This window comes from Vombatus ursinus, unplaced genomic scaffold (assembly GCF_900497805.2).
Source record: "Vombatus ursinus unplaced genomic scaffold, bare-nosed wombat genome assembly UNPS02014810.1, whole genome shotgun sequence".
In the NCBI taxonomy this organism is placed as follows: domain Eukaryota; kingdom Metazoa; phylum Chordata; class Mammalia; order Diprotodontia; family Vombatidae; genus Vombatus; species Vombatus ursinus.
The window spans coordinates 3,912,775-3,923,457 of NW_020954588.1; positions in this window are offsets into that span (position 1 = coordinate 3,912,775).

Below are 10,683 nucleotides of genomic sequence, written 5' to 3' on the forward strand. Positions count from 1 at the left end.
GGTTAGACTAATTGTCCTGGGATCAGAGGATACGCAATTCAATTTAATACACATTTCTCTAGTATCTGTAGTTGTACCAGGCACTGTGCTAGGCACTGGGGATATACAGACCAAAGTGAAAATTCTATTTTGGGAAAACAACATGTACACATATAAGTAAATACAATATGGATGCAAAGTAATTTTGGAGTAGTGTGGAATATTAAAATCTGGTCAGGGCGGGGGAGGGTCACTAAGAGTCTTATGTAGTAGGCAACATATGAGCTGAGTTTGAAAGCAACTGGGGGATTCAGAGGTTGGGGGTGAGGAGGGAGTGCCTTCTAAGCATGCAGGAGAGCCAAAGAACAGAACTGGGAGGTGGAATGTTGGCCATGGGCATAAAGTAAGTCAGCCAGTTTGGCTAAAACATAAAATACATAAAATACAATATATCTGGAATGGTAGGTTAGAGGCAGATTATGAAGGTTTCTTTTTCTTTTTGGGGGGAGGGTGCGGGGAGGCAATCGGTGACTTGTCCAGGGTCACACAACTAGTAAGTGGCTGAAGCCGGATATGAACTCAGGTTCTCCTGACTTCAGGACCAGTATGCCACCTAGCTGCCCTGTGAAGGTTTTAGAAGCCAAGTAGATGAGTTCATATTTTCTCCTAGGGAGTCACGGGAATGCTAGAGTAAGAATATGGTGTGACCAAGGCAGAAATTAATGTCTTGTGGATGTAGAGAAATGTTGTTGGTGTTTACTTCTCAGCTTAGCTATGCTTAACAATATGACTAAGCAACAAAAGCTTTCAAGTAGTTTGTTTATGAATGTGTCATTCACCGAGTCTAGCATGCTATTTTCATAAACATTCTAACTTGCAGTAAGAAGAGGATTCCTTATGGGGAATGTTGAGTTAGTGTCTTTTGATGGATAGATGGATAGAGAGATAGATGGATAGATGGATAGATAGAGATATGTAGATATAGATAGATAAATAGAAATATTTATTCGTTTGGAAATTTTATAGCCCCACTGAATATATTACTGCACTTTGCTCCTCCCCATCATTCTGCTCCAATTTTAATTTGGCTATAGATACCACTAATCCACAGTCATATATAACCCCTGGGACATGAGTACTCTGTTCTGGTTTCTTTTCCCCTGAGTTCCACCTTTTCCTAAGTCTTAGAATACCTAATCCAAGCTTTCAGCATAGTCCCCAAGCTTTTATTGCTAAAACAGGATAACTCTGATTTACCACATTGTAAAAATGTTTATACCTAGTCAGTCAATGTCCATTAAGTCCGTGCTATATGAAGGACATTATGAGTAGTTAAGAAGGAAGTTGATAGCCATCTAACGGGGAGACAGGATAAACACAATCACACATGCTCAAGACATAAACATGTGCAATAATTTCTGTGTAGTCTGGTATGATGAGAAATCGAGTTCCAATCCTTCAAGTGACTTCTTCCTCTGGTCTATTTCCTATTCAGCTGCCAATGTGATGTTCCCGAGCAGATCTGACAATGTCATCTTCCTCTCCCCCTTGCTTCATTCAATAAACTCCGGTGACTCATTGTTACCTCCAGGATCAAATATAAAGCCCTTTCTAATATGGTCCCTTCTTACCTTTCCAGTCTTTTTACTCCTTCCTCCCCTCCATGTCCTCTATGATCCAGTGATATTGGCCTCCTTCCTGTTCCACACATAATACCCCATCTCCCAAGTAGAAGCATTTTCACTACTGTTCCCAGTGCTGGAATTCTTCCCCTTCTCATCTCCGCCTCCTGGATTCCCTGACTTCCTTCAGGTCCCAGCTAAAATTCTAATTTCTGTAGGAAGACTTTGCCTGTTCCCTTTCAACACTAGAGTCACTTCTCTAAGATTGCATCCAATTATTCAGTCTATATCTTGTGTATATGTTTGTACATAGTTGTTTGCATGTTGTCTCCCCTAGTTAGAATGTAAGCCCCCTGAAGGCAAGGGCTATTTCTGCCTTTGTATATCCAGAACTTATCACAGTTCCTGGCACATAGGAGGTTTTTAATAAATGCTTGTTGACATTGTCAACTTCACCTCAAGATAGTAAGACCAGAATCTTAGCAGATCATCCACACCCTCCCCCTGCACATATAGGCCTTCCAGCTCCCCTTTGGGGTCCGGGACTATAGTATAGGCCTCCATAGTGGCCCTATTCAGTAAACCCAGTTGGTGGTGACCTTTCTCCTTTGACTTCTTCCCAAGAGAAGATTCCTGTTTGTTTAGGTTAGCTACATTGGACAAACACTTACATTGAAGGTATTAAATCCTCCCAGTTGCTAAGGTGCCTGATAATACAGCTCTCGTGGTATGTCTTTAGTGTATAAGAACAGGGACTAGACCTGTGTAAAGAGTGTAGATTTCATTGGTATGGAAAACTCCAAGAAGAGGAACTTCACTCTATTAATATAGCTTTAGCACCTTCTTTGAAACATAAAGTCTTAGAGAGTTGTTTAGGACGCTGAGAGGTTGCATGACTTTCCCTGGGTCAGCGTATATCCAGAGACAGGATTTAAATGCTGGTCTTCTTGGCTTTCTATCTAGTGCAATATGCTGTCTCCCTAGTGCCTCCATTCTAGTGACTACGTCTAAAATCCCAGAGAGGGAAGAATGGATATTGTAGAGACATTCTGAGGGAGAGATAAGACCTGTGATTATCTCATTGCTGATGGTTTCTTAACAACATTTTTTCATCCTCAACATTATTCTCTTAGCCACCATATTTATGCCTCTCCATCTCACCCTCAGCCTCAATTAAGTCAGATTCTCCCATTAGCACTTTTTTCCTTCCTGAGTCAAAAAATATTTTAAAAATTTAGATAGAAATAACATAAACTAGAAATATAGATGAATATTTCTAAATCTAGAAATACAGATAAAATAGAAAATAATAGAAATCACTATGTTTAAGTCTTTTTTCTTAAATTGGACTAGTAGAGAGAACTTCTTCTACCTATGCAGAAACTCAGATTAACATCTTTTCTGCAATTTATAGTCTTAGAGATTGCCTGGGGGCCAGTGAGAAATAAAATGATTTGCCCAGAGTCAGAGAACCATTATGTGTTAAAGGCAGGACTTGACCATTGTTCTTCCTGATTTTGATGCCAGCTCTCTATCCATTGGGCAACACTGTCTTTTCCCATCTTGTTAATGTGAAAATTCTGCCACAATTATATCTCCACATACAGTAGGTATATAGTTGTGTGTGTGTGTGTGTGCATATGTGTGTCTATATACACACAGATATATTGGAAAAGTATCGTGGATCTTCGGGAGAAGGGGTAGAATAAGTTTAGCTCATGGGCATTTCTTGGACTTGAATATGGAGATGGGGGGAAGAGGATAAATGTTTGAGGACCACTGAGCTATAGACATGTTTATAGAAATAAGAATGGAAATACAAATAAGTATATTCATATATTTTTTACAGATAGGAAAAGTAAGCCTCAGAGATTTTAGGAGACTTGTCCAAGGTGTCATCACACCAGAGCTGAGACTCAAACCCAGGTCTTCTAATTCTAAGTTCCATGTTTTTTCTGTAGTTCGAGATATGCAATTATCAGATAACGTTCAGCCATTGAGAATTAATATGCTTCTAGCAGAATGCCTTTCAAAATGTGGGCACTGAACAAATATTTATTAAACAAATGACTGAGGATTGAAGTCATCTCATTCTAATAAAAAAGAAGACTATAGTTCTATCAAGTTAGAAAACAATTAAGGGCAACATTTTACATACTTGAAAATCAATTTGAGGGAAAAAAAAAACCAGACAGATGATGGATTTGTTCAAAATAAAGGGCTCATGGCAAGACGAGGTGAAGTGTAGAAATGGGAAATACAAAGTAAATACGGTATAGATGAAAAATAAGGTAACTAAAATCATTGAGGCAAAACCAGTTGCCTCTGGTTCCTGCTTGGGATCACTAATCAACATTACAAAAGACTGATATGAAGACTAATGTGTCCCCAGAGCAATTAATTAGGAATGTAATATTATGGTGGTATATATTTATTAATAAATTCTATTTTAAGGTACTTATGACTGTAATTATTCTTGATTATTTATAACCTTAGGCAATAGTTTTAGTCAGGCATATTTGATCAAGATTACAGAATTGGGGGCAAACCTTAATAGCCCAAGGTACAGTTTCTTGGTTATTTATATTTGTAAATCTATTTAATCTTATAGAGCAGAGGTTTTTAACCTGTTTGTGTCATAGTCCCTTTTGGTGGCCAGTCTGGTAGTCTTTGGATCTCTTCTCAGAAAATATTTTTAAATGTATAAAATTAATACACAGAATTACAAAGAAAATGAATTATATTGAAATCTCTGGGTATGTGCATATAACATATACATATGTATATATATACATATATACACATATACAGATATACATACACGCATATATACATACACATACATACACATACATACATATTTTATATATATATCCCAAGTTTACAGACCTCAGGTTAAGAATACTGATATAGAACCTGTATGCTATCCACAGAGCCCGGCAAATATGTCCAAAGGAAGTAAGATTATGGACAACAAAAATGGAAGCATTGGAATATGGGAATCTTCAATTTAAAGCTAGAAGGAACCTTAAAGGTCATCTGGTCCATCTTCCTCACTTTACAGAAAAAGAAACTGAGACCCTCAGTGACTTGCCCAAGGTAGTAACCCAGGTACGTGACAGAGTCTAGATTTAAACCCAGGTCCTCAGACTGCACATCCAGTTTTGTTTTCCCTGTACCTCATGTTGCTCTTGAGTGGGGTTGAGCAAATGGCAGCTTGTTTGAAGGAGCCAGCCCCTTCTCTCCCTCCAGCTACCTCATTGAGGTGATGAGTGCCAGGTAGTTTCCCCATTCCCATACTGGGGAAACTCCCTTGGATTCTGACAGGGACAGAGATGTAAATGAAATCCATATGCCTGAGAATTGGGGATAATAATAGTAGTTGCTGCAAGGATCAAATAAGATAATATTCAATAAATTTTTATGAAGTGCCTATTATATGCCAGGCACTGTGGCAAGTGTTTTGCATACAAATAAGAAAAAGAAAGACCCTGACTTCAAAGAGCTTACAATTTAATGGGGGAAGACAACATACATGCAAAAAAAAGGAGAAAAGGGAGGAACCAGAGAGGCATACCCAGCAGAAAGGTGTGATGTTCCTGAAGTAGAAACTAAGCAAAACTGCTGATGGAAAATGGAGAATTTCCTAGAAAGTTTTGAGTCCTGTATGAAGGAAGGCTTTGGGAGGAGTTTATTGGTCTGTCCTCCAAGGCTTCCATTTAGAGGAGAGAAGCAAATGAGGGAGCTGAGAAAACAAACAAACAACTGAATCAATCTGCATGGTGCTGAGATTTCAGGTGACAAGATTATGTTGGGGGAGGCATGATGTTCCCTAGAGTCAAAATCAAGAGGAGCCATTGATGGAAATTGAAGATAATATTTGTAAAAAGTGCTTAACATAGGGCCCAGCTATACAAAATGTTTATTCCCTTTCCTTCCCCTCCTACTTAACCTCTCACTGTTCCAGATAATTCACCAAGACAATCACTTGCAAAGCAATTGACAATTTGTGTTGGTGGAGGGAGTTTCCTCATTGAGAGCCCTCTATATCAATGAAATAGTAGGTTGGACAAAAAAGATTTTACGTAAGGCATAATAACTTTAATTAGCAAGTTAGAATAACTTTAATTGAAATCCAGCATGAGAAAGGATGAAGAGTGAAACAGGTGAGGGCTGAAAGCCATTTGAGTAGTAGAAATACCACTCCATTCACAAAAAAGAAAAAAAAGAGAAAAAAAGAAAATGACTCTCTGCATCAGGCCCCTCTCCTCCACTCTTGTTGAGGCAATTAGGTGGTGCAGTGGATACAGTACCTGCCTTGGAGTTCAAATCTGGCCTCAGACACGTAACACCGACTAGCTGTGTGACTCTGGGCAAGTCACTTAACCCCAATCATCTCACCAAAAAAAAAAAAAAAATACCACTCCATCTCCTGTATCGACAAAAATAGTTGGGCTGTCTAGAGAAAACTAAAAAGGCTGGGGACCTTTGTCCCACTTCTCCCTAGCAACACTTCAAAGCTTTATCTTTCTTAGGTCTCCCTACATTAAAATATGGCTCCCAGAACTGAATACAATGTTCCAGCTATGATCTCACCAGGGCAGGATATTGTGTTTCTGTTGATGCAACATATAGTCATATTAACTTTTAATGTCACTGTGTCATATTATTGAGCTTTTAGCACCTAGGAAATACACAAACATTTTTCACATGAACTATTGTCTAACTATACCATCCTATCCTTGGAGTTATACAGTTGATTTTTAAAAACTTAATTATAGGACATTTACATTTATCCTTATTAAATGTCATTGTATATAAAAATGTGCATACCCTTTGACCCAGCAATAGCGCTTCTAGGGTTATATCCCAAAGAGATCATACAAATGATAAAAGGACCCACATGTGCAAAAATATTTATAGCAGCTCTTTTTGTGGTGGCAAAGAATTGGAAATTGAGGGAATGCCCATTAATTGCAGTATATGAATGTGATGGAATACTATTGTGCTATAAGAAATGATGAACAGGCTGACTTCAGAAAAAACTGGAAAGACTTGTATGGTCTAATGCTGAGTGACGTGAGCAGAACCAAGAGAACATTGTACACAATAACAGCCACTAATACTAATTGACTAACATTGATAAACTTAACCCTTCTCAGCAATACAAGGATCTAAGACATCTCCAAATGCCTCATGATGGAAAATGCTTTCCACAAAAAAGGAAGAACTATGGAGTTTGAATGCAGATCAAAGCGTACTATTTGCTATTTTTTTTCTTCTGCTGTGTTTTGTTTCCTCTTTCTGGTGGTTCCTCCTCTTGGTTCTAATTCTTACTTACAACATCATTAATGTGAAAATATGTTTAATGGGAATGTATATGTATAGCCTATATCAGATTGAACACCATCTAGGGGAGGGAGGTAGTGAGGGGGAGAAAAATTTAAAACTCGAAAGCTTATGGAAGTGATTGTTGATAATTCAAAATAAATTAATTAAAAATATCATTGTATTAGATTCAACCTTTCATTTTGGCTTATTGGGATTCTCTTAGATCCCAATTCTATCATCAAATATGGTATCTATCCTACTGAGGATTTGTGGCATCCAAAATTTTGTTAAGAATACCATCTACACCTTCATCTGAGTCTTAGTCAAAAGAATGGGGCTAAGGAAAGAATCCTGTGGTATCGCAGCAAACTCCTCTTTTCAGGCTGACACTTCTTCATTAATCTCTAGTGTTTGTCATTCAAGTCCACTCAGCTGGATTATCATCCAACCCACATCCCTCAATCTGGTCCACGGAGGCCTTGAAAAACACGATCAGATTGCTCGCAAAAATATAGATATGTTAAGAAAAGTGTGGATTGCCATAGCTATTATGAAAATGAAAAGAACAATGAAGCCAGCCGTTTTGTGAAGCACCTGGTGTTCGAGGTGTGGTGCTATGGAACAGTAGGAAGGGCACTTCCTTAAAGTGTGGAGTGTGGAGCGTAAAGAATTGGGATCCAATCACACCTTAATGGTTAGCTCCCCTGTGACCTTGGGCAAGTGACTTCAGCTGTCTGGTTCTTAGTGTCTTCATCTGTAAAATAAAAACCCCTTAGCTTTGAAGTCCCTTCTAACTCTTAATCTACGAACCCAGGAACCTGAGTGGAAGAGCTGGTTGCTCTAGAGACTTGGAGAAGAGGCCCCAGCACTGAAGGTTTTAAAGCATGAAGTTCCACCTGGCTGTTACCAATGTTCATTCTATCTCTTTTTCACCTGCTGCCCTCCTGATGATGTGTGCGTCACAAAAATAGGATTTCACCTTTACTTCTTGTCAGTTTACTTAAAAACTAGGTGTAGCATTCACAATCAAAGACCCTTACAAAGCCCTGGGAAGTGAGATGAGTCAGTTCCCCAATTGGGGGACTTTATTTATCCAGTGAGTATTTATTGAGCACAGCCTGTTCCCGGCACTAAACTAGGCTCAGGAAAGGGCAGAAAAGAAGCAAGGCTTAGTTCCTGTACCAGGAAATGTAAAGGATGCAGCCATAGGTTTTATTTAGGATCTTACTGACTTAGATCAGCTTCCCTGGGAATTCCAGCTTATCCTTGGGACTGATTCAAAAGACCTTTGTCCTCTGGTTGTGGGACTTTCATTATTTTCAATACCTTCACTCTTCACTGAACCCCAGATCCAGATACCAAGTTCTCTGACCTTTTGAGGGCCCTGAAGCTTCTTGCATCCATGGGTTTAGATGTCTGAGCCACTCAGTTTAATTTTCTTTCTCTGATTCTCCCTCTGCAACTTCCATAATTGGATGTCCAAGTTTGACTTCCCTTCTTCACTTTTTAATTTTGTCTGCTGGACACCACAGACCAGAACACTAGGTTTTCTAGGGACACTGGGAGACCAGTTATAAAATAACGCGTTGTTTCCTCCTCTTTAACAAGAAATAACTTCAAGTTTATTTTGCATTTGCCATCTTGGCGCAAATATAAGTTGCTCCTGAATATAGGCCATGCCTTTGAAATGAGATCTCTTTGAAAGAGAAGAAAAAAACATATATTGGCAAACAGTGAAACATACAGCATTCTGATGACTCTTTGATAGTAACAAATTAGATATTTCCTCCAATGATGCAGATTGCAATCCATCTATTCCTTCTCATCCTGAGATACTCCTGCCCATGTCCAAAGTGACATGTTAGCCAGTGTTTAAGGATATTTTGATTTTATTCAATCAATGGTATAGCCAATAATTTTAAACATCACAATAAATGTGGCCATTCAATTAAATTCACATCAAACTGCCCACGGCGTATTTCAAAAACAAAACAAAATCAAGCAAAGCTGTAAGATGACTAAAAGTGCAGTAAATCAACACCTGCTTCTAACATAAGTAAACACATGATAATAATAATAATAATACAATGAAAAATAGGCAATAAAACAATAATCTTTTAAAAAGCAGACAAAATGATTGTTTCTCATTTATGCTTTATAAAAGAGAAAACAATCATGTAATTATATGTAGCCTATATAAAGACTGGGGGTTCTTATGCCAATTTCCATTTATACTCTCTTAACTTTTTGAAACTTCTAAGGTCATAGCCTCATCCATTTTATCTCTTCCACCTAAGGTAGGAAAAAACAGACACACCAGGGATGGAAGAAACTGCATAACCATGGGCTAATGGCTTCACATTGACCTAGGTGGGTAGATAGGTAGCTGGCATCTAGCAGCAAGAGCCAGCTGCTGCCACCACTGTGATTGTGTCTCACAGCAGCTGAAGGGCCTCTGGGTTCCAGGTAACAAAGGGCCCCAAGCCCAAGCCGTCAGCTAAAGGGGCCCTTTCTTCACCATGAAGTAAGTTTATAAGAAATGGTCACAGAATACCTGTGTCCATATTGGAGATTGCATTGAACTGAGCATGACATGTATACTCCTAAGGGTTAGGTTTTCATTGACCAGTTAGTTCTTACACCATATAAAGTTTATAGTGTGTGTGTATGTACTTGTGTATACATATATACATATATGTTGTTATTCAGTTGTTTCAGTCACATCTGATCCTTCATGGCCCCATTCTGGTTTTTTAATTTTAACTCCACAAAGATAGTGGAGTGGTTGGCCATGTTCTTCTCTAGCCCATTTTACAGATGAGATAACTTAGGCAAACAGGGTAAGTGATTTGACCAGGGTCACACAGCTAGTATGTGTCTGCAGCTGGATTTGAACTCATGAAGATGAGTCTTTTTAATTCCACACCCAGTGCTCTATCCACTGCACCACCAATATTGAGTAGTAATAGCAATAACATATATCCTTGCTTCACCTCTTATCTTATTGGAAAGGCTTCTAGCTTTTCCCCATTACAGATAATGTTCCCTTTTGGCTTTAGATAGGTACTACTTATTATTTTAAGAAAAAGCTCCATTTATTCCCCTGCTTTTTTAAAAAAACAGGAACAGATGTATTTTGTTGAAAGCTTTTTCATCTATTAAAATAATAAAATGATTTATTAATATTTTCAATTAGGCTTATAGTTTTCTTAATATTGAATCAGGCTTGGATTCCTGATACAAATCTAATATGGACATAGTCTATGATCTTTGTGATATATTGCTGTAATCTCCTTGCCAGTATTTTATTTAAAATTTTTATATCAATATTCATTAGGGAAATTTGTCTATAGTTTAATTTCTCTCTTTTGATTCTCTATGGTTTAAGTATCAAGACCATACTTGCGTCCTAAAAGGAATTTAGTAGGACTCCTTCTTTATGTATTTTTTAAAATAGTTTTATTTTAATCTTGAAATTGTTTTTTAAATGTCTAATAGAATTTGCTTGTAGATCCATTTGGTACTAATTTTTTTTCCCTTTGGGAGTTCATTTATGACTTGTTTATTTTTTTAATATATGATTATTTAAGAGCTCTATTTCCTGTTCTATTAATCTGGGCAATTTATATTTTTGTAAATATTCACCTGTATCATATAGATAGTTAGTTTTGTTGGTATATAATTGGGTAAAGTTGCTCAAAATAATTGCTTTTATTTGTTCTTCACTGGTCACAGATTCATCTTTTTCATT